The 23,414-nt window shown below is 41.4% G+C and overlaps 1 long non-coding RNA gene across 1 annotated transcript; it reads left to right on the top strand.

The window, feature by feature from the left end:
* Nucleotides 1-855: 855 nt before the first annotated feature.
* Nucleotides 856-23,414, top strand: LOC115468095. Its single transcript, XR_003941822.1, has 3 exons — nucleotides 856-866; nucleotides 9,853-9,862; nucleotides 23,303-23,414. It is a non-coding gene; the product is annotated as an uncharacterized LOC115468095 (long non-coding RNA).

The raw sequence follows: 23,414 nt of genomic DNA, 5'->3' as shown, positions 1-23,414 counted from the left end.
TGGCCGCGATTTGAGTTGGCCGACATAACTTTCCATTATCGCTAAAAAACGAAGCCGGCCACCTCAAACCCCGGCCAAATCCATTGCATTTGGCTGGCCGGAACCGTATTATCAAAACAAAAGATGGCCGGCCATCTTTTTTGAAAATATGGGTCTGGCCAGCTGTTTGCGGCGCCGCCAAAATACATCGCCGGCCATGTATTTCGCCAGCGCCGTTCGATTATTCCCCTCTATGCTAGCTTGGCACTTCACCTCAAATCATCAAACATCACAAAGGCCCCTGGGAACACCCCCACACTCCAACCCCAAAAAACGACCCTGGGGGGCTCAAGTAGGCCTCTTGGATTCCTGATCCCTTACCCCCAAAATGTCCCTAGTGACCTGTGGGTGCCCAAAGATCCCACACACCCTGACCCCCTAAATGATCCTGTTGGCCCATGTAAGCCCCCTTCTTGATCCCTCCAGACATGCCATGCCCTGACTCCCTTTCCCTGCTCACGTCTAAGTTGAGAGACAGGAGTAATGGCCATTCTCTCCTACCTCTGTGCCATCTTGAAAAATGGCAGTGCCTAACCCTGTGCAGTGTATCCCAGGAGTCACCGTGTGGGATCAGTCTGCCAAATAAGGCAAATAAGGCAGGTGAGCAGTGACGGAGATCTGGGAGGTGGGCCTACTTGTACTACCAGGAACATTTTTTGGGATAAGGGTGGGGGGTCAGAGGGGTTTGCTTGAGGCCCATTATATTTGGAGGGAGAGGAGATGCAAAGACCATCAGGGAAATTATTTGAGATGGCGTGTGAGGTGTTAGGAGTCCAAGGGCTATAGGCGACTATGGATGCTATAAGGGTTAGGGAGTTCGAAGAATTGTGGGTGTCGGGAGTGTCTAGGGTGGTGTGGATCGAGGAGTTGAAGTGAAGTTCATTGATGAATGTCAGATTTGTGCTACTGTCAACTGGAGATCTTCCACAAGACATCCACTTGACACTAGTGCAGACCTGTATGTACATATGTCTGGTGTGTTCTCCCATGTTAATGCAAATTTTTTGCTCAGGCCTTATTTCATAATTTTGTAGTCACATGGTAGCTATATTTTTCCATTTGGCTTGCATTAGGAAGCATGCGCTAAATGTTAGTACTAGGCTCTAACATAAGCATACTGCATCATCCTCTAATCGGGTACCTGAGACAACAGAAGGTGAAAAGACCCTTTTACTTACGTGCAATAAAAAATTGCAGTTATTGCAAAAATGAACATACAGTAACTGTAAAACTCCTGTGGCAACTACTTTGCATATACCCAGCAACTTCCTATACAGTAACCACAGAGAAGGAAAAAACAAATTCTGTAATCTTAGCACCTAAATGTAAGTGTGATTACAAAATACTAGCGCATATGAGAATGAAAGTCACATTAGTGTGGGTAAGTGATATGTGTGCGCAGAGCGGTATTCTAAAATGTGAGCGCTCAAGTCGCATGGGGGAAATTCCATATTTGGGGGCCCTTTTACTAAAGGGTTGGCATTCAGCAAGTTGGAACTACCGTCAGGTTACCACAGGAGCCCGGTGGTAGTTCCCACCCCCCAGCATGCGCCATTTCTCACACTACAAAAATATTTTCTATTTTTGTAGCACTGGTGCTTATCTAGCAGTAATCGGGCAGCGCTGCATGCTGCCCAGTTACGACCAGGTTAGTGCGGGAGCCCTTTCCACCACCTCAATGGGTGGCGGTAAGTGCTTCCCCCCAAAATGGCCGTGTGGCAAGTGATTCACTTACTGCACGAATTGCCCAAACAACAATGAACTGTTCCACAAAGTTTAGTGAGACTAAAAATCGGGAAACCGTACACATCCAATTAACAATTTAATCAAGTGACAACAGAAACTGTTCTTCAAACAGGAAACACTTTTTGTCAAGAACTTTTTTTATATTTAAGGAACTTTTTTATTGGTTTAAAAAGAAGAGGAAAAAAGCCTCAGCAGCCAAAGGTAATTGTTATTGGCTGGGCATAACCCACTTGATTTTTCAAAAGCCACGGCTCCTTCTGACTAAGACTAATCCTCAGATAAAAAACTTCCAAAATATTTTCAGTTCAATTTTGCTTATTTAATTCAGTCACAAACTTTTCTCTAACTTGCCAAATACTGTCACACCGCATGAATGAGAGAAACACTTGACTTCAGCTTCCAATCGTCAACTTCAAGGTTGGGCCGGCGGTAGTCCAGGATAGTGTATGGTAAGCCCACATTGAGCTTACCATCACTTTGTAAAAGGGCACCTTAATGTGCAACGTAGTCTACTAAAGGGCACTGGGAAATAGGCTAGCGCATGCAAATGCAGGACTTTACCATGCGCTGAAGGCTTTATTCTATAAAGGTACATAAGTACATAAATATTTCCATACTGGGACAGACCAAAAGTCCATCAAGCCCAGCATCCTGTTTCCAACAGTGGCCAATCCAGGTCACAAATACCTGGCAATATCCCCAAAAAAGCACAAAATATTTTATGCTGCTTATTCCAGAAATATTTTCCCCAAGTCCAATTTAATAACGGTCTATGGACTTTTCCTTTAGGAAGCCGTCCAAAACTTTTTAAAACTCTGCTAAGCTAAACGCCTTTACCACATTTTCTGGCAACAAATTCCAGAGTTGAATTACACGTTGAGTGAAGAAACTTTTTCTCTGATTTGTTTTAAATTTACTACTTTGCAGCTTCATCACATGCCACCTAGTCCTAGTATTTTTGGAAAGCATAAACAGATGCTTCACGCCCACCTGTTCCACTCCACTCATTATTTTATAGACCTCTATCATATCTCCCCTCAGCCGTCTTTTCTCCAAGCTGAAGAGCCCCAGCCACTTTAACCTTTCCTCATAGGGAAGTCGTCCCATTCCCTTTATCATTTTAGTCGCCCTTCTCTGCACCTTTTCTAATTTGACTATATCCTTTTTGAGATGCGGGGACCAGAATTGAACACAATATTTGAGGTGCGGTCGCACCATGGAGTGATACAGAGGCATTATAACATCCTCATTTTTGTTTTCCATTCCTTTCCTAATAATACCTAACATTCTATTTGCTTTCTTAGCCACAGCAGCACACTGAGCAGAAGGTTTCAACGTATCATCGATGACGACACCTAGATCCCTTTCTTGATCGGTGACTTCTAACATTGAACCTTGCATGACGTAGCTATAATTCGGGTTCCTCTTTCCCACATGCATCACTTTGCACTTGCTCACATTAAACGTCATCTGCCATTTAGACGCCCAGTCTCCCAGTCTCGTAAGGTCCTCTTGTATTTTTTCACAATCCTTATGAGCATAATCTATGCACCTACATTTATACTCCTAATTTAGGGCCTATTATGCTCATAGATTTAACATACATTTAGGAGCATACATTTATGAGTGTAAATTTAGGAGCATAAATTGTGCTCATAAATTTAGGAGTGTAAATTTAGGAACATAACCTTTATAGAATAAGGTCCTAAACCATTTCCAGCACACCCAGGAAATAGGGCTGTGACCTAATATATATATATATCTATATATAAATAACTCACACTTAGCATGTACAGAAATGTTTCCAAAAAACACTTTAACACGTTTTGTGGTAAGTGTTTTCTTGCACTGTAAACGCATTCCCCTGGATTCTGTACAGTGTACCTAGAGATCAGTACCAAAATCGGCACGGATTCTATAACAATGCACGTAATTTAACAAGCTTAACAAGCTATTGAGCACTGATAACAGCATTTAACAAGGAATAATGAGCACTAATTGGCACTAATTAGAATTTAGGCACACAACTCACTATTCGTATTCTGTAATAACGTGCACCAAACTTCTAACGTGCACAGGCAAAAAGGGGTGTGGTTATGGGCGGGGAAATGGGCATTTCGTGGACATTCTGAAACTTACGTGCCTAGTTATAAAATATGGCCCAGTGTGCCTAAATCCACGTGCTGGGATTTACACCATGTTTTGATTGGTATAAATGGATCCGCGTAGATTTAGGCACTGAAATATCAACTAAGCTTATTCTATAATCGGTGCCTAAATCTAGGCACCGATTATAGAATACGCTTAGTCAGCACTGATTTCAGCGCTGATATTTTTAGGTGTCATATATAGAATCTCCCCCATTAGGGCTTAATGCTCTTTAGTAGACACATCCTTTAGTGTCCATTAAATGTTAAGCAATGGTGGTATGGGTCACTGTAGTTGTGCACTAACAGTTCACACTAATTGGTGCATTTAATGTGCCTAACCATTTTAACAAAAGGTACACAAATTGGTTTGGCCAAATATACAAGTACCAGTGGAAGAAGTACAGTAAGATCATAAGAACATAAACATTGCCAAACTGGGGCAGACAGAAGGTCCTTCAAGCCCAGTATTCTATTTCCAACAGTATCCAATCCAGGTAATAAGTGCTCGGCAGGATTCCAGAACAGTAAAACAGATTTTATGCTGCTTATCCTAGAAACAAGCAGAGGATTTAACCAAGTCCATCTTAATAATGGCTTCTTTTAGGAAACTATTCAAACCTTTTTTTAAACCCTGCTAAGCTAACTGCTTTTACCACATTCTCTGGCAACGAATAACAGAGTTTAATTACACATTGAGTAAAGAAATATTTTCTCTTGTTTGTTTTACATTTACAACTTAGTAGCTTCATTGCATGCCCCCTAGTCCTTGTATTTTTGGAATGAGTTCAATAAAGATTCACGTCTACCAATTCCACTCCACTCAGTGTTTTATAGACCTCTATCATATCTCCCCACAGCCATCTCTTCTCCAAGCTGAAGAGCCCTAGCCACTTTAGCCTTTCCTCGTCCTCTTTATCATTTTTGTCACCCTTCTCTGCACCTTTCTGATTTGAACCTTGGTGTTCCAATGCACGATCTAAACACATTTTTTATTCACCCAGACATCTTTGCTAGATGAACATTTATCAGAGGGCTGCATTATTAGAGTAAGAGGCAACACATTCTCTGATCTTTTCAGAATCCTTCTTTCCTTCTCAGTTGAAAATGGCCAGGAGCACTTTAAATCTTAGATTAAAAGGCATTCCCAAATCTGGAAAGAAAAGGTAGCCTGTTCTGACAATCCAGCCTGTAATGAGATTTTAAAATGGCTCTAGAATTTATTCCTCCATTCAGTTCATTCTGTGCTGCTTTAATCTGACTTGCACAGGTTAACCTTTTGGCGTAGAAAGAGCCATCATGTTGAAATAGCTTAAAAAATAAAATCCATGCAAAAGAAGCTGGCTGAATAATCTGATGCATCCTTTAAGAATATGTAGTAATGATGTGGAGGGTTTACTGTACCTTGTGACAACTCTCGTAAATGTTTAACTGTGTCTTAGGATGCATGGAAAGAGAAGTGGGGTCAAAAAGAAGCAGAGAAAAAAAAGGAGGGGGGAGGAAAGGGAAAGGGAAGGAGAGAAAGCATTCCATGAAGATCGTGTTACACTTCATTAGCTCAAAATAAAAAATTATCTAAGTGGCATTGTACAGGAGCTTCTCAACCCACATAGACCCCTTTTTCAGATGTGTCAAGAAGGATCAACGCAATGGAGCTTAATAGAGGTAGAAATTCCTAATAAATTCCTAATAAAAATGCACAAGAATATGGAGAATGGCAATAATCAAGGCCCTTTCTTTTGGTAAAAGTACATTTTACCCAACCTGTCTTGATAATTTTATCCATGGGCCCTGGTGCTGATATTAAAGGCAGAGAAAGGAAGAAAATGTGAAGGTTTGATTATTTAATGCTAGGTGTATTGTTTCCAATCAAAACAATTACCCACAGAGAAAGCAGGTGCAGTCTCTGATGGTAATTGCTTTGATTATTGCTGCAAACTCCGCAGGGTAAAAGGACCTGCAGAGTGTGCACCAACATGGGCGCTTTCAATTATTGCCCCCGGAATGTTGGGCAAAACATGAAATTCCAGGTTAGGTTACACTAGTATGCCAGATCAATTTGTTACCTATAATAATGATGAACTTCTAGGAACTTCAGTAGATTTCTTTCTGTTTTTTTGATTCCCCACATTATTCCTCTGTGCCTGCACTGGATAGGTAAATCAAACGCATCATGGAAGCAATTCTGTGATGGGGCATTTACATTTCTGTGCAAATGTAGAGAATACTGACACCGACAAAAGCTCCAAAAGAACAAAGACTAGGGGACACTTCCTCAAGTTACATGGAAATACTTTTAAAACAAATAGGAGGAAATATTTTTTCACTCAACAAATAGTTAAGCTCTGGAACTCTTTGCCAGAGGAGGTGGTAACAGCGGTTAGCATATCTGGGTTTAAAAAAGGTTTGGACAAATTCCTGGAGGAAAAGTCCATAGTCTGCTATTGAGACAGACATGGGAAGCAACTGCTTACCCTGGGATTTCTAGTATGGAGTATTGCCACAATTTGGGTTTCTGCCAGGTACTTGTGACCTGGCTTGGTCACTGTTTGGAAAACAGGATACTGGGCTAGATGAGCCATTGGTCTGAGCCAGTATGGCTACTCCTTATATTCTTATGTTCTTATGATATGCATGTAAATGTCAATGTTTCCCCTAAGTGCTATTTTGTAAGGGTTGTGTCTAAGTAGCATGACATCTAAAAGCAAAGGGTGGAGTATGTGCAGGGCTGCCACTTACACACACATTTTACAGTAAATAATGTGTACTTTTGCCACATTTGGGCACTTGCAGTCTATAGTTGGTGTAATTGTGAGCACCTGGATTTTAGATGCCCAGATGGCATCATAGAACAGGCTCTCACCCCATGGCATTAGGATGTCCACACAGAGGTGCCCACTTAAGAATCCTTTTCTCATATCAGCAGTGTACATAGAATACAGGAAGGACTGGGATATACCTTTGCATGGCTGATACAGAGATGCTTTGTATAACTTTTCCTAAGCTGTATGTCCTGCTGTGTTTAACACTATTTTTTTTTTTTTAATTTAATGCTTGTCTTGCTGTGGACTAGAACTCATTACATTACAGATTGACAAGGCTTCTGTTCAAAATGTTGCTTTTTCTACTGCTCAGCTAACCCTTAGATTTCCTGTACTTTTTTTTCAGGCTGGGGGTCATATCAAATATTGTACCTTTAAAAAAAATTGTACTTGAAACTATTGATTTCTGCTGTGCTGAAGCCCCTGACATTCTGGAGCAATGAATATATTGCTTTGGAACCTGTCTGCCTTCCCAGGCTTCTCCTCCACGCAGGAGAGTCTCTAAGGATGACATTAAAGATATTGTAGTTCCCACTTTTCGACTCTGGGATATCAGTGAGAACCTCTTGTGTAAAGGATAATTATCAGCGCCGCTGTTACCTCTACTATGTGTGTAATTACATGCTCGATTTTGTGGGCTCTAGGCTGTGCAATTTTAAATTATACAATAACATCAGATTCTCCTCTCTTCTCCTTTTTCTGACCACCTTCATGTTTGAATGAAATATAAAAAAAAGAGTTTTTTTTCCTTATGTCCCTATGACCAGGATTAGAGATTTACTGTGTAAGCTTAACAAACACTCGAAAACTAGAATGTCCACCAAAGGCATAGGAATTACTTTTGAATAGATGAATATTTGGTTTATTTAAATCTTTGTGTGAAAGACACTAATATTAGGAGATTTTTCTACTATTTTATGGGGTCCTTTTACCAAGCTGCACTAAAAAGTGGACGGTGCTGATGTTAGTACATGGGTTTTCGGCATGCTGTGATCACTTTTAGTCCCCCTTTTACAAAGCCGCGCTAAAGGTTGCCAGTGCAGTAATGTTGACACATCCCATTCACTTTGAATGGACTGTATCAGCATTGCCACGTGGCAGCTGCTAGTGTGGCTTTGTAAAAGGGGGTCTTAGCGCAGTGATAAAATGGCCATCTCACCATGGGGGTCTTTTACTAAAGATTAGCTCGAGTTATCTGCAGCAGGGCCCATTTTATTCCTATGGGCCCTGCTGCAAATAACTCAAGTTAATCTTTAGTAAAAAAAACCTCCCATATTTTTTTGTAATGGCCGTGCACTAATTTCCCCATTAATACGTGGCCATTACCACGGAAGCCCTTACCGCCACCTATTTAGAAGGTGGTAAGGACTTCAGTGCTACTCCTACGCTAATCGGGTAGTGTGCAGTAATGCGCCCACACTACCTGATTAGCGCAGGCGTGCCTACTTTCTGCCCATGGGCATGCCTCCTGCACTGGAAAATAAAAAACATTTTCCAGCAGGGGGATTAGCATACGCTGAGTGGGAAACTACTCAGCACATCCCGCAGCAGTGACCTTTTAGTGTGTGTTAAACCTACCGTGCCTTAGTAAAAGGGCCCCTATGTAAGGCTTGAGGCCCTTTCCGCAAATATACCTCACTGAAATATCCAACATCAACACTTTTTGCTGATAATCATTTTGATAACTCAATATTTATTCATGTTTTTTCCAGAAATCATAAAAGGCATACAACTCAAAAATGAGCTCAACCTGACAAGAAATGGAGCAATCACATGAAACATAACACCCATCAGCTCCAAAATTCAGTAATGACCTGTGATTCTACTGGGTTGTGCACTTATGGAAATAATCCTTGTGAGGTGCTCCAGAGAAGGAAGCTATGGGAAAAAGGCCAAGGAATACAATGAACAGCAGAATGGATCACAACACAGAAAGAGCATTGTGATTTTATTATGGGAGAGTAAATCCACTTGCAACATTTGATCATGATGAGGCCCTTTTACTAAGCTGCTTTAGGTGCTAACATGCACCATGTCCTGCGGTAAGTGCCAATTTAGCAAACACTAATCCATGCACTAAAAAAATTCTGGTTTTTTTGGGAGGGGAAGTGTCAGGGGGGCGTTCCTGCACTATTCAGTTGTTTTTTTTAACCAAGAAGCATTCGGGCTTTTGGTCCAGATGATGATATTCCTGCAACCGGACTATTATAACATTTTAAATCCAGGATTACCTTCTAAATATTTGAGGAAACTTCAACTCATTCAAAATTCTGCAGTCAGATTCATTTTAAGACTACATAACCTTTCCAGAGTTTCGGGATATATTACGAAATTACATTGGCTCCCGGTTAATGATCGTATATCATTTAAAGCAATTTGTTTCCTATTTGAGATAGTTTACGGTTCTACTTCTCAGCTTCTGATAATTATGGTCTCCAAGACATTGTTTGACTTTTCTTCTCGCTTGCGCAATCAGGGGGTCTTTAGCATTTTTAGTGCACATTAATGATTAGTACGTGCTAAATGCTAGAGACGCCCATAGAAATATATGGATGTCTCTAACATTTAGCATATGCTTATTTTTAGTGCACTTTTGTAAAAGGACCCCTCAGTTAATTTTTTGTCCTTCTGCTTTTAGAAAAATGCGCTTCTCAAAAACAGTTAATACTATATTTTCAGCTGCTGTAGTTCCATTATGGAACTCCTTTCCCTTACAGGTTAGGATTGAACTAAATTATTTAAAGTTTTGTAAAAAATTGAAAACACATTTGTTTGATCTGCTATAATATTTATAATACTGATTTGGTGCAATGTTGAGCTCATTTGCTGCCATTTTGTTTTCTGCATGTAAATGATTCACTATTGCTGGGTTGTTTTTTTTTTTTGAGGGGGTCTTTTACTAAGGCTTAGCTCAAGTTATCTGCAGCAGGGCCCATTTTATTCCGATGGGCCCTGCTGCAACTAATATGAGCTAAGCTTTAGTAAAAGACCCCCTGAATGTTTTAACCTTGTATAGCATGTTGAACTCTATATAGGGGAAATAGCAGTTAAGAAGAATCACACTGACATTGACAAAACACAGTAAATATTGTGATTAGGAACTATGATGTATTAGTGAAATACTGCAGAAAAATTGTTGAAGAAAATGATCCTATTCACAAATTCCACTACTACTGCTAACCATTTCTATAGCGCTACTAGATGTATGCAGTGATGTACACATTATATGCAGGTGCTTTTGTGCCTGGGGAAATGGAGAATTGGGTGACATGCCCAGGGTCACAAGGAAATGTAGTGGGAATTGAGCCCAGGTTGCCAGGATCAAGGCCCACTGCACTGGCCATTGGGCTACTCCCCCCCCCCCCCCCCCCCAGCTTCGCAGATAGCTTGGGGAGGTAAAAAAAAAAAAAAGCCCTACTCTTTTTCAACTGTTGGGCTATTTTCGGCACTCACTCGAAAAAATTTTTTGCATACAGCAGGTCGCTCCTTAGAGGGAACACTTCCCATGCCTCTCCCATTCCCCTCCCATTGCCACACCCCCTTTTGAGATCCATATGGTCCGATTTACGAGTATTGCTTTATAGAATATGCTTAGTGAGCTATGCACATAAATCCTAATTAGTGCGAATTAGTATCGATAATTGCTTGTTAGCATCCAATTATTGGTGCTGATTGGCTTTTTACCCAATTAAGTTCCACGCACAAATTGACTATGCATGCTGATTTGCACGCAGAACTCTAGTTACTATATACAGAGTCTGGGGCTAGTGCATTAGGATTATCGCACACTAATTGGATAACACTGGGTTAACACGGGAGCACGTAGCACCACCTTAATAGAAGATGGTAAGTACTTCCATGTTATTGTTTTGCAGGTGCTGCACACTAATGGGCTACAAAAAGAAAAAAAAGAAAAAGCCCAACTTTAATGCCGCAGTAAACCTGGACTTAGTGTGTGGGAAAGATCGGTGTTAGAACTCACGAAGACCAAATTTCACTGCACCTTAGTAAAAGGGTCCCTTAGTGCAGTGTTTCCCAAGTCGGTCCTGGAGTAACCCCTTGCCAGTCAGGTTTTCAGGATATCCGCAATGAATATGCATGAAATTTATTTGCATATACTGCCTCCATTCTAAGCAAATCTATTTCATGCATATTCATTGTGGATATCCTAAAAACCTGACTAACAAGGGGGTACTCCAGGGCCGACTTGGGAAACACTGCCTTAGTGTGCAACCCACATACAGCTGGATTCTATATAGGGCGTGCAAATTTCTATGCACAAAATTGTGTGCTATGTTTTGGGTGCTAAGAATCAATTATTGGCATTAATTGGCAACAACTTGGATTTGCACATGCATCTTGCTTGCCCTATTCTATATAGATCTGCATGCAAATCTTATAGTGTGCAATTTAAAAGGGGGCATGGCCATAAGAGGAGCCGGGGTGGGTCAGAGGCATTCACTAAAGATGCTCGCAGTATAGCTGAAAACCGGGGATCCCCGCTTAACTTACGTGCCGAGATTTACACTAGGTTTCTTTTTTTTTATCATTTTACTTAATTACATTCATATTTATCACATAAATGTAAGGGAAAACAGAAATTGATATTAAAAAAGAAAACATTTTCTCCCACCAATATATGTTATATAATCGTCCACAACTGGGAGATCCAAGATCAGGAAAACAATCTCAAAGAAAATAAGAAAAACTCAAAATGGTTAATCTTACAATTCACTTTTTTTGAGGGAGGAAGGTTAATCGGTAATTGCAGCCGGTACAGTGGTAACTAAAAGAAGTTGATGTAAATTCTTGCAGCCAAAGTTGGATGCAGATCCTGGCACAATGTGCTATTCTATAAAATGTCCTGATCCTGGAATGTCCATTATAGAATACCATTCAGCACAGATTCTTTTTGCGCACCAGTTACTGAATTCAGTCCATAGAACACATCTGCAAGGGGGTATGGAAGTGGGTGGAGAATCGGCAGGTCCCATATTGATGTAACTTATAGAATACTAAAAGTTACATGTTAAGTGCAACATTTCCTCACTCACATTTTTTTTTATTTTGTTAGATTTGTACCCTGCGCTTTCCCACTCATGGCAGGCTCAATGCGGCTTACATGGGGCAATGGAGGGTTAAGTGACTTGCCCAGAGTCACAAGGAGCTGCCTGTGCCTGAAATGGGAATTGAACTCAGTTCCTCAGTTCCCCAGGACCAAAGTCCACCACCCTAACCACTAGGCCACTCCATCAGTCTTACCTGTTAAACAAAGTGTTAATGCCTAAATTTTGGCATGCAAATGCAGACTTATCTTATTCTATAATGGAATCTGGGTACTCAGATGCCATTATAGAATTCACACTCTGCATTTTGGCACTGAAATTTGGGTGGTCTTTATAGAATTGCCACCATAGGGCTAGATTCTATATATGGCACCTGAAATATCTGCGTGGAAAAGAAATACTCCTAGATGTATTCTCTAAAGTGCACCTAAATTTTATAGAATTAGCATAAAGTTCTGCACGGTGTATAGAATACGCCGAGCAGCTCTCTACGCGATCAAATTTAGTTGTATCCATTTAGGCCACGTTTTACTTGGTGTAAATCCCACCGTCTAATTTAGACACAGAGCGGATGTATTCTGTAATAACGCCCACACCCCGCCCATGCCCACAGCCCTTTTACAATTATGTGATTTAGAATTTAGGCGCTCCACATTACAAAATACACTTAGTGAGTTTCGCGCATAAACCTCAATTAATACCAATTGGTGCTGATAATCGTTTGTTAACATCCAATTAACAATGCTGATTAACTTGTTAATTAATTAAGTTATGCACATTGTTATGGAATACGCTTTGATTTCTGCAAGGAAATCTCAGTGCGATATATAAAATCCGGGGGGGGGGATAGTGTTTTTAAATATTGTGCAGAGAATTTATTTTCTTGCAGAATTTTCCTAGGAATAATAATTGCCTTTGCAGCAATAATTGAAACCCAGGAAGACAGCTCTACACTAAAACTGCAGTACTTTTCCAGAAGTTCTTGCTTTCGTACAGAACATTTCAAAATCCTGGTGTATTCTCTCCTGAGGAAGTAACTACTCTTCTGAGACCATCTTGCATAAGCAGATATTTGAAGGAGAATAGCTGTTAATTCCGTCTGTATTCATGTGGGTTATGAAAAGCAATAATGCCAGAACAGCACAATCAAATTAAAGCCCTTGTCCATTGCCATGATTTTATACAGCTCTGATAGGCAAACTAGCCCATGTGGAGGGAACCATTTTGTATGGGACTGATATCATTACTACTACTAATAATTTCTATAGTGCTACTAAACATTATCACCCCACTCCTTGCTTTTCACTCATGTTGCTCTATTTTCCTGTATATGCTACAGACCCACACAAAGGGGAAGAAAATATTCAAGAGAAGAATACTGGCTGAAATGCATCGAGGGGTGCTTCCCCCAAATGTTGTAGGTGCTAATGCTGAATTGGTCCCCCTATCTCCACTGCCAATATTCCTTCCTTCCTTCCCTTCTCCCCCCCCCCCCCCACCTGTAACCAAGCTGATGCAGAGATGTCCTGCGAGTCACACAACTGACATCATTGCTCGACAAAATGGCTCTTTGAAACTTCTATGGACACCTACTCCTAGATACCTTTTTTCTTCTGAGGTGAGCTTGAACAACTCAATACGACTCTGCCCCATCCTTTCTCACTACCCCTTGCTGTCCTACCAAGATTGTAGTTCTACCCTTCTTACACTATTTTTTGTTTTAGAGTCTCTACCTCCTTTTTTCCTCTCTATTTAGACTGTAAGCTGCCTAGATGCTTTTTGGTGATGGGTGGGATAGTAAATCTATAATCTATAATAACAATAAACTTGAAACCTGAAAATTCACTGGGGTGTATGTTAGTTTTGCATGAGGTCTTGAAATTGGGAAACAGTTTTAATGTGATTGGATACTTACCTTGCTCTCACCCTTCATAACTAAAGCAAATCTAAAGTGATTACAGACACTTCAGAATACTGTAGCTCACATTATTTGCCGAGCTTCTAAATACGATAGGGCCACTCTCTCGTTCAGCTCTTACATTGGCTTCCTATAGAATATAGATTTAAATTCAAGGTTCTCACTCTGACACACAAGGCTCTTCATACTCCTTTTGGCGTCTTTGACTATTCTATATACACCAGCTCGTACTCTTCAGTCACTTACTGATAATAGATTGGTCTTACCACCCCCTTCTAGGGCTCGTTGGGAATCCACACGTGCATGAGCTTTTTTTCTCCAGCTTTGTGAAATTCACTGCCTCAACCTATTCAATTAGAAAGATCTTGCTCTCTCTTTCTCACTGCTTTAAAAGTCTACTTCTTTCAATTAGGGGAACGTTAGAATATGTCTTTTATGATATATTTTGGGTTATGTTGCTTGATTTTATTTTGAGTGAATGATCTATGTTTCTCGTATGAATGGAATGTTTGTTTTCTTTCCTATAATTTTATGGAGTTCTTCTAGATAGTATTTTTTTTATATTACACATTGTATATTGTAAACCAATCTGGCTTGCTTTGCAAATAGAGACGGTTTAGGAAAAATAATCTAATATAATAAAACGCACCCTCAACGTTCTGAGGACAACGTTCTGTGAAGCCTTGAAGCCTGAAGCCTGAAGCCTTGAAGCCTGAAGCCTGAAGCCTTGAAGCCATCTGACGTCACTCCCAGGCTGAGGCTGAAGGGTTCGTGGATTCGTGGTGTGAAGCCTTCAAGCCAGCCAGCCGTCTCTGCCCCGCCCTCGCGACAAAACAAACAAATCCGGAAGCGAAACGTCAGGGAAGGAGGCGGCGCTCCCGACGTCTAGCCTTCCCTTCGCTGTGTTCCACCTTCAAAACAAGGCGGAACACAGCGAAGGGAAAGCTAGACGTCGGGAGCGCCGCCTCCTTCCCTGACGCTTCGCTGCACGAACCGCCACGGAGGTAAAGTTAAAAAGAATATAAAAAAAAAAAAGGATGCATGGATGCGAAGGGGTGGGGGGGCATGGATGCGAGGGGGGGGCATGGATGCGAGGCATGGATGCGAAGGGGGGGGGGAGATGAGGGCGGGCCAGGCTGGGACATGGGAGAGAGCGTAGCATGGATGCGAGGGGGGGGGGTCATGGAAGGGCGAGAGGGGACTTGCTGGAAAAGGATGAATGGAGGCGGCAGGGGACAGAGGAGCATGGATGGGTATGGATTAGGAGGGCAGAGCACAGGGAGAGAGGGGAATTACTGGAAATGGATGAATGGAGGGGGCAGGGGACAGAGGAGCATGGATGGGCATGGATTGGGAGGGCAGGACTCAGGGAGAGAGGGAAATTGCTGGATAGGGAAAAATGGAGGGGCCAGGTGACAGATGAGCATGGATGGGCATGGATTGGAAGGGCAGGACTCAGGGAGAGGGGAATTGCTGGATAGGGATGAATGGAGGGGACAGATGGGCATGGATGGATATGGATTGCAGAGCAGGCCTTAGGCAGAGAGGGGAAATGCTGGATAGGGAAAAATGGAGGGGCCAGGTGACAGAGGAGCATGGATGGGCATGGATTGGAAGGGCAGGACTCAGGGAGAGGGGAATTGCTGGATAGGGATGAATGGAGGGGACAGATGGGCATGGATGGATATGGATTGCAGAGCAGGCCTCAGGCAGAGAGGGGACATGCTGGATAGGGAAAAATGGAGGGGCCAGGTGACAGATGAGCATGGATGGGCATGGATTGGAAGGGCAGGACTCAGGGAGAGGGTAATTGCTGGATAGGGATGAATGGAGGGGACAGATGGGCATGGATGGATATGGATTGCAGAGCAGGCCTCAGGCAGAGAGGGGAAATGCTGGATAGGGATGAATGGAGGGGGCAGGTGACAGACAAACATGGATGGCCATGGATTGGGAGGGCAGGGCTCAGGGACAGAGGGGAATTGCTGGAAAAGGATGAATGGAGGGGGCAGGGGACAGATGGCCATGGATTGGGAGGGCACGGCTCACACTCTCTCTCTCATATACAATGTCTTTCTGACTCTCACTCTCACACACTCTGTCTCACACTGTATCACATTCACTCTCTATGTGCCACACAGTCACTCACACACTCGCTTGGTCTCATACACTCACTCAAACAGAGAATCTGTGTCTCACACACACTCTCTCTCTCGCCCACACACAGACACTCTCACTCACACTGTGTCTCACATACACACTTGCACACACTCTCATTCTCACACACACACTCTCTCACAAACACACTCACACCCAGACTCACGCTCTCTCTCACACAATCACACTTTCACTCTGACTCTCAAACAGTCACTCTCACATACACTCTCCCAAACATACACACTCCGAGGAAAACCTTGCTAGCGCCCGTTTCATTTGTGTCAGAAACGGGCCTTTTTTACTAGTTAACAATAAATCTGATCTGTGATGGCAGTTTTTCCATGTCATAGGCTCATATGACAGCTGTAATTTACTACAGGTCCCCTTAGTACTATAAAACATGTAGTTATAAGAGTGAATTAATTCTAGCAAACCTACTATAGTCACAGTAAGGGCCATTCTCTAACCACGTGCGAGTGGTTAGGTGCCACATGCATTTGAAAATGGCACGTTAGTTGCCACTTATGTGTACACTTGCCCTAAGCACTAATTTATTTATTTATTGTTTGTTTGTTTGTTGTATCCCACTGTTATCCAAAAAACAGGTTTCGGTTCAAAGTGGCTTACAAATTTACAATTAGGTTGATAATTACAATACCGGTTTGCAGTTAGGAAGTGGAAAGGACATCGATAGTTCATTTAGGACCCTGTTTGCTACGGTGCGCTAGTGTTTTTAGCGTGCCTACACATAGCATGTGCACTAACCATGCAGGCGCCTATAGGGATACTACAGGCACGTAAATGGTTAGCACGCATACATGGTTATCGTGTGTTAAAAACGTTAACATGCCTACAACGCTGCTTAGTAAACAGGGCCCTTAGTTAGCTATAGAATTTTTTTGAAGAGGTATTCGCATGAACTATCTAAGTCTTAACCCATAACGTTATCCCCCCTTTTTTTCAGGGGTGGTTTTATTCAACTTAACCTTTTGATTTTACATTGCCCAAAACACAAAATTTATTTTTAGGTATTGTACACTGCCTTGATTGTTTGTGATGACACATTCATTTACAGTTTTATAATAAGTTCACACAATATATTACTCATAATTTGGTACCGCTGTTTGTCATATATACAGGGAATATACTTCATTTAAATTATATTCTCCTTATGCTCACATTTCTTTAGCCTTCAGCAACAGGTCTATTTCATTTGGTTTCCATATAACATCCTTGATGCCAGGGCTGACCACTTACAGGGTCACTTCAGTACTCTTGTGGTTTAAGCATATACGTGTTTCACAGTCCACTCTCTCCAGCATGACTTCTTATCTTGTCATATGCTTGTGATACCTAGTCACATAGTGTAATGTGTAGCAGTTACACAACCTCACCTTTATTGGTTCCATTTTGTTTTTAAATATTGCCGCAAAGGGAGGGGGGATCAGTGCTCTGGGGGGAATCGAGACCTTATCTTATTCTACAAGCTAACTGCAAGGAGATATATGCTCATTTGAGGGGCGCGTTAGGGATCGCTCTTTGATTAATCAATGGTATCTCCATGATGGTTGGCCGAACAGGAGATTGAGGGGTACTAAGAAAAAAAAAAGCCCCTCATCTGGACTTTGCTGCTGTCAACACTAAAATTGCCACATAGTGGAATGACATATATACTAAGGCAAAACGCTCTTATAATTGGTTGAAAGAACACCTACCCTGGTGGCAGGGGGGTGGATGGGGTAGGGTAGGGCGGGGAGGGGAATGTTAAATGTTGGTATTGGGGGAGAAATACTGCTGTATTACTACTATATTGTTTGAATATATTAGGGGGGGGGAGATAACAGAGAAAGTTTGATGACTGACATTAATGTTCTGTTTTGGGGGATCAAATTTTGATGTTTGACTTTATGCACATTTCACTTGTAGGAGATGTTTGTCTGTTTTGTCATCAATAAAAAATTGTTGAAACATAAATATTGCCGCAGTAGAGTGATTGATGCTCACATATTTTTGGAATATATATTATGTAAAAAAATAATAATTTTTGGTGCCAAATTGCCCCTTTAAATTTATGCACGCAAGCGCATTTTCATCTTTTCTAACACAGAAACACTGTTCACCTCCTTGGAAAGTTACATTGTGTACTGTTTGGGTAACCAAAGTTCTTAAATTCTAGGCTGTAATGCTCTTAGGGGTCCTTTTACAAAGGCGTGCTGAAAAATGGCTTGTGGTAGTGTAGGCGCGGGTTTTGGGTGTGCGCCAATCTATTTTTCAGCGTTCCTGTGAAAAGGCCCCTTTTTTGCCGAAAATGGACATGCGGCAAAATCAAAATTGCCGTGCGTCCATTTTGGGTCTAAGATCTTACCGCCAGCTATTGACCTAGTGGTAAAGAATCTGGGTGGTAATGATCCACCATAGTCAAATGCCACTTGGCGTGCATCTGTTACACACATCCAAAAATTAAAATATTTTTCAGATGAGTGTATCGGACGCGCACCAAAAATGAAATTACTGCAAGAGCCATGCAGTAGTTGGGCGGTAACTCCATTTTGGCATGTGTTGGACACGCGTAGACACTTACGGGGCTTAGTAAAAGGGCCCCTTAATACTTAGTTTCACCATTTTTACAGCAAACATTACACCTTATCTCATTGCACTTACAGTGCCGATGCTTTTTTAGTGACTTTTTGGCTCCTTTGGTTTTATAATTCACTAATCTATAAGGGTGCACATGAGTGGCATTGCACACCTCTGTAAGGGGGGTGTATAATTGGGTATAACATGGATGGGACATAAGCGTGCCTCCCACTGATACACACCTTATAGAATACTATAAGGTGTGCATGTAGCTTTCCACTTTTATGCATGTCCAGCCATTGACCTGCCATAAGTGAGCATGGACCCGTGCCAGATGCTTTAGTAATCTGTAATAGAATCTGGCATCCAGATGTTATCATAGAATTGTGACAAACTGCACTGCATTTTAGCATCCAAAGAGGTTGTTTACTAAAGCTTAGCTTGAGTTATCTGCAGCACGGCCCATAGGAATAAAATGGGTCCTGCTGCAGATAACGCATGATAAGTTTTAGTAAACAGGAGGGCAAGTTTGTAGAATTGCCACCCATTTATTGCACAGTAAACAGTAGCTTCCAAAAATATTCCTATATTAAAGCAATGCACTGTAGCAAAAAAGAAAAAAAATCTATAGTTTATTTGTTTTCCTGTAGAAGTATCTTTAGCTGACAGAATAAGATGGCTCATTTTCAGAACCCAAGTTTTTCAATAAATCCACAGTGTTTGATTTTTCCCATATAAGGGAACAGGCACTGCACTAAGGAAATTAGTCTGACTGTGATAAACAACACGGAGTGCAAAGTGCATGCAATCAGTTCAGGGGATCAGATGTCGAAATGCTCCCAAGCAAGTCCCTTGATCATCGCAACAATTAGCGCTTAAACAATGAAGGAACTGCCGAACGTGCATTGATATGTCTAGTGTCTATTGTGTATAGGTTCTTCTAAGACGTGGGGGCAAGAACTCCGACATTCCTCCCCCACAGGTCACCACAGCAATAACTACCATGGGCTTAAGATAGAACTGTTGAGCCAGACTATTCATTTCTTAAGCCTTTCCTTCTTCAGGGGGGGATGAAAGCAAAGGTTTTGTAATTGGTGTGAAGTGAATTTTGCACTAATATGAAAAGTAAGCAACCGTGTGTTTGGTGAAACCTTTCACTGTTTCTTCCTTGAGAGAGATTTGCATGCAGTGGAGTTAGTGCATGCAAATTTCTCTCATGAATATTCATTGTAGATATCCTGAAAACCTGACTGGCTGGGGTGCCTCCAGGACCAGGTTTGGGAATCGCTGCCCTATGTATAATCCAAAGCAAAAAAAAAAAAAAAAACAGGAGTAGGGGTGGACCAAATGACTCCAGCAACCAAATAAGTAAAAAAAAAAGTCTTTATTGGAAAAGCACCATGTATAAAGGACCCGGCACAGGACTGTATTTCAGTAGAACAGACCGCCTACCTTAGGGGTCACATGCGCTATATATCACAAAGAATGAACAATAAAAAACAAACTGTGAAGACAGCTGCAATAAGGGTACTGCACCAAAGGATATCATACCAAATCTCCAACAAACAAAACTCCATGTAGTGCTCCTGGACTGTTCCACTGAAACACGGTCCTGTGTCAGGTCCTTTATATATGGTACTTTTCCAATAAAGACTTTTTTGGTTGCTGGAGGTCATTTGGTCCACCCCTACAAGAGGTGAAAGATGCCACAGGGCCCATCAGCATGTGAGGAGATGCTGCTGCCGAAGTGAGAGGAAGGGAAATAAGATGATATGGGCAACGGCAATCCTGGGCAGCGGATCACTTTCCAATCACTAATTGGGGGCTTTCCCTCTCCCACTTGCCTCTTAATGTAGTATATCATGACATTAAGGCCAAATGGACTAATGGTATCGCCTACTGAAATTCTAGCATAAAGATGCAGACCTAAAGAACCCCAGTACCTACCACCTTCTGTATAATTTATTGTGTGACCTTCATCAAGCCACTTAACCTCTTCATGTCCAAACTCTCATTGTAAGATCTGTCACAGCCAGCACCATGCCTTGGCCCTCCCCCCACTTTCCCATCAGCAGAAAGCACGGGCAGACCATGTGGCCACTCCAGAACATGGTCAGGCTCTCTGTTCTGCATGTCACATGGTAGCATTCAGGTGTGCATTCGGGTTTCCCATATGGCGAGGAGCCATCTTGGCAGCCAGTCCCTAGGTGCATGCGTGCATCTCCACATGCCTTTTCTAGGGTCCAGCAGCTCCCGGCACATACTGATGACATCAGTACTTCTACTATTTAAGGCAGCTAGCCCATCCCCTTGTTGCCTTCACAATTTTTGCCAGCCGTGTCTAGCCGTGTGTTGCCTGGCCTCCCTGAGTCTTGTCTTCAGTTCCTGCTCCAGTCCCAGCCAGGTCTGCTTGTCTTCAGTTCCTGCTCTAGTTCCATCTAAGTCCACTTGTCTTCAGTACCTGACTTCTGTCCCTGCCTAGTCCGTCTGCCCTCCTGTACTGGTCTTCAGCTCAGCCTTCGACACTTCTCCCAAATGACTCGTCTGCCATCGTTCAGGGCCCTGACTCTGGGTTGGGGACCTGATGGTGAGCCAAGGGCTCACCCTCCAGTCCCTTAACAAGATCATTGCAAACATGCGATTAACAATTAGCAGAACAACTCTGGGTAATGAAAAGCTTCTCAGATGACATCAAGATGGCTTTTGGTTTGAACAAATGTTTAAGGCGACTTCCTTAGAGGAAAACTGAGCACAACTGAAAACATCTCTCTGACTGACAACTGCTAAACAAAGGAACTTGAACAGGAAGGTGTATATAACTATCTAGGAGTGGAGGAAAGAGCAACAATCAAGCACAAGTCACTGAAATGATCAGTAAAGAATACTAAAGGAGACCACAATTAATACTGAAGAGTGCATTAGAATCCTGGAATAAAATACAAGCCATTAATCGACTGGAATTTCTCACATTCTCATACAGCATTAAAATTGTAGAGTGCCTCCTAAAGATCCAGAACAACTGGATGTATGAACAAGAAAATTCCAAGCCCACCATGTTATTCAGAAGAATCAGCGTATGCCAAGACAGGACATTCCCCGAAATAAAGGAGAATTGGGCCTCACAGAAATAGATAATACTAACAGAGCTACAACCATAGGCCTCCAAGCTGACTTAACAGCATCATCAGATTCAAATACACAAAAGATGTTGAAATACAAATATAAATGTTCCAAATACATCTCCATTATTAAAGTTGGATAAGCATTCTAACAAGTAGAAGGATTAACTAGGGATCCACCAGTGTACATAGGGAAGGAAGTAACAGAATTTGCAAAAGAGAAAAGCTATTCAAAGAAATTAGATCAGAAAATGGAGACAAACAAATGCCAAATGCAAGAGTTGCTCCAGGAACCATTTGTTGATCAAAATCAGATGCACAAATAGTTAAGGAGAGGTAAATAGAAGCCAAAGGATGAGCAATTGATGGTCGGAATGGGTTGTCATTTGGCAAAGACAAAGGAAATGGTAATGCTGCATGCTGTTACTAAACAAAAAAAAACAAAACACATTAGAGCATACCCTATGACATCTAGGAGTGGAAAACACCACTGATACACAGTTCTACAGGTCAGTTTGTCATTTAGGGCCCTGTTTACTAACGTGCGCTGGTATTTTTAGAGTGCACTAATGCTAGAGACACCCATAGGAATATATGGGTGTCTTTAGCGTTAGCATGCACTAATTTTTAGTGTGTGTTAAAAACGCTAGCGTGCCTACAGCATGGCTTAGTGAACAGGGTTCTTAGTAATTAATCATTAAACCAGTACAAAGGACTTATTTGTTAAACACCTGGATGCTTTTCCCTCCTTTTTTCTCTTCTTTCCTTTTTCTTTTTTTTTTCCTTTCTCACCTGTTGTGTTTCTTGCTTCCTATGTTTTTCCATCATTGTTTTCCTGTTATTTGTATTCTTTGAAAATTAATAAAATATTTGGAGGGAAAAAAAAGTAATTAATCATATATAAATATGTTATATGTAAACACTATTATTATTATTATTATTATTATTATTATTATTGCAGATATTTTTGCAGCTGTCTTTTCCAAAGCTGCAGACAGTAGTAGTTTCTTTTCAGTTAATTTTTCAACCTTTATAGGGGGTTTTTCCAAGACATTTTGTTCCTATGTAATGGACCTTCCATAAGTGGTTTTTTTCCAGGTGTTTCTTTTTTCCTTCAATCCTGTATTATTAAGAACCTATGATAATACTTTGTTCCCGTTGTAGAGTAGTGGACTTGCCAGTGCCTTTTGGTACTTTCCCTACTAGGAAGTTTGAGCTTCTGTGTGTAAACATTCTTGTGCTATTTTCAATTTGAAAGTAGTGGACATTTTTGGGAAATCCATTACATGGTATATTAGATTCAAACTGTTTTTTGAATAGGATATGTAAACACTAGACACATTCCATACAGTCCAGGCAAATCTTCTACAGGGGTCAACATCAAGATTTTTATTTTATAGCTCTCCCTTCTCAAAAAATATAAAACCACTAATTTTACCGAATGATGAAAATACACTCTGAAACTTGATATTTATAAAATGTGCATTAGTGAAGAAGCAAGAAAATATCCCAGACACAAAAACTGAGTGCAAAAAAAAAGAGAGAAAAAACCTAAATAGACCAATGGGAAGAAATGGCTCCCTTAGGAAAAATAGGAATGTACAATCACTTGAAATGACATTTCCTGCATTGCTACATCTCAGTTTTGAAATATGTTTTGTTTTTTGACATTCTTCTGTATTATATGAACTAAAAAACCATACAGGGCCAGTGTGAAGAAACTGTGTATTTTAAGCATGTAAAAGGTATTGGATATTTTCCTGCATTATGTTCTGAAGTGTATTTCTCCTGTTTGGCCAGCAGATGGTGCATGTTTATGCTTA

Source organism: Microcaecilia unicolor, chromosome 4 (assembly GCF_901765095.1).
Source record: "Microcaecilia unicolor chromosome 4, aMicUni1.1, whole genome shotgun sequence".
NCBI classification, from domain to species: Eukaryota; Metazoa; Chordata; class Amphibia; order Gymnophiona; family Siphonopidae; genus Microcaecilia; species Microcaecilia unicolor.
Note: the sequence above shows the minus strand (reverse complement) of the source record. Positions and strands in the feature narration are given on the sequence as shown.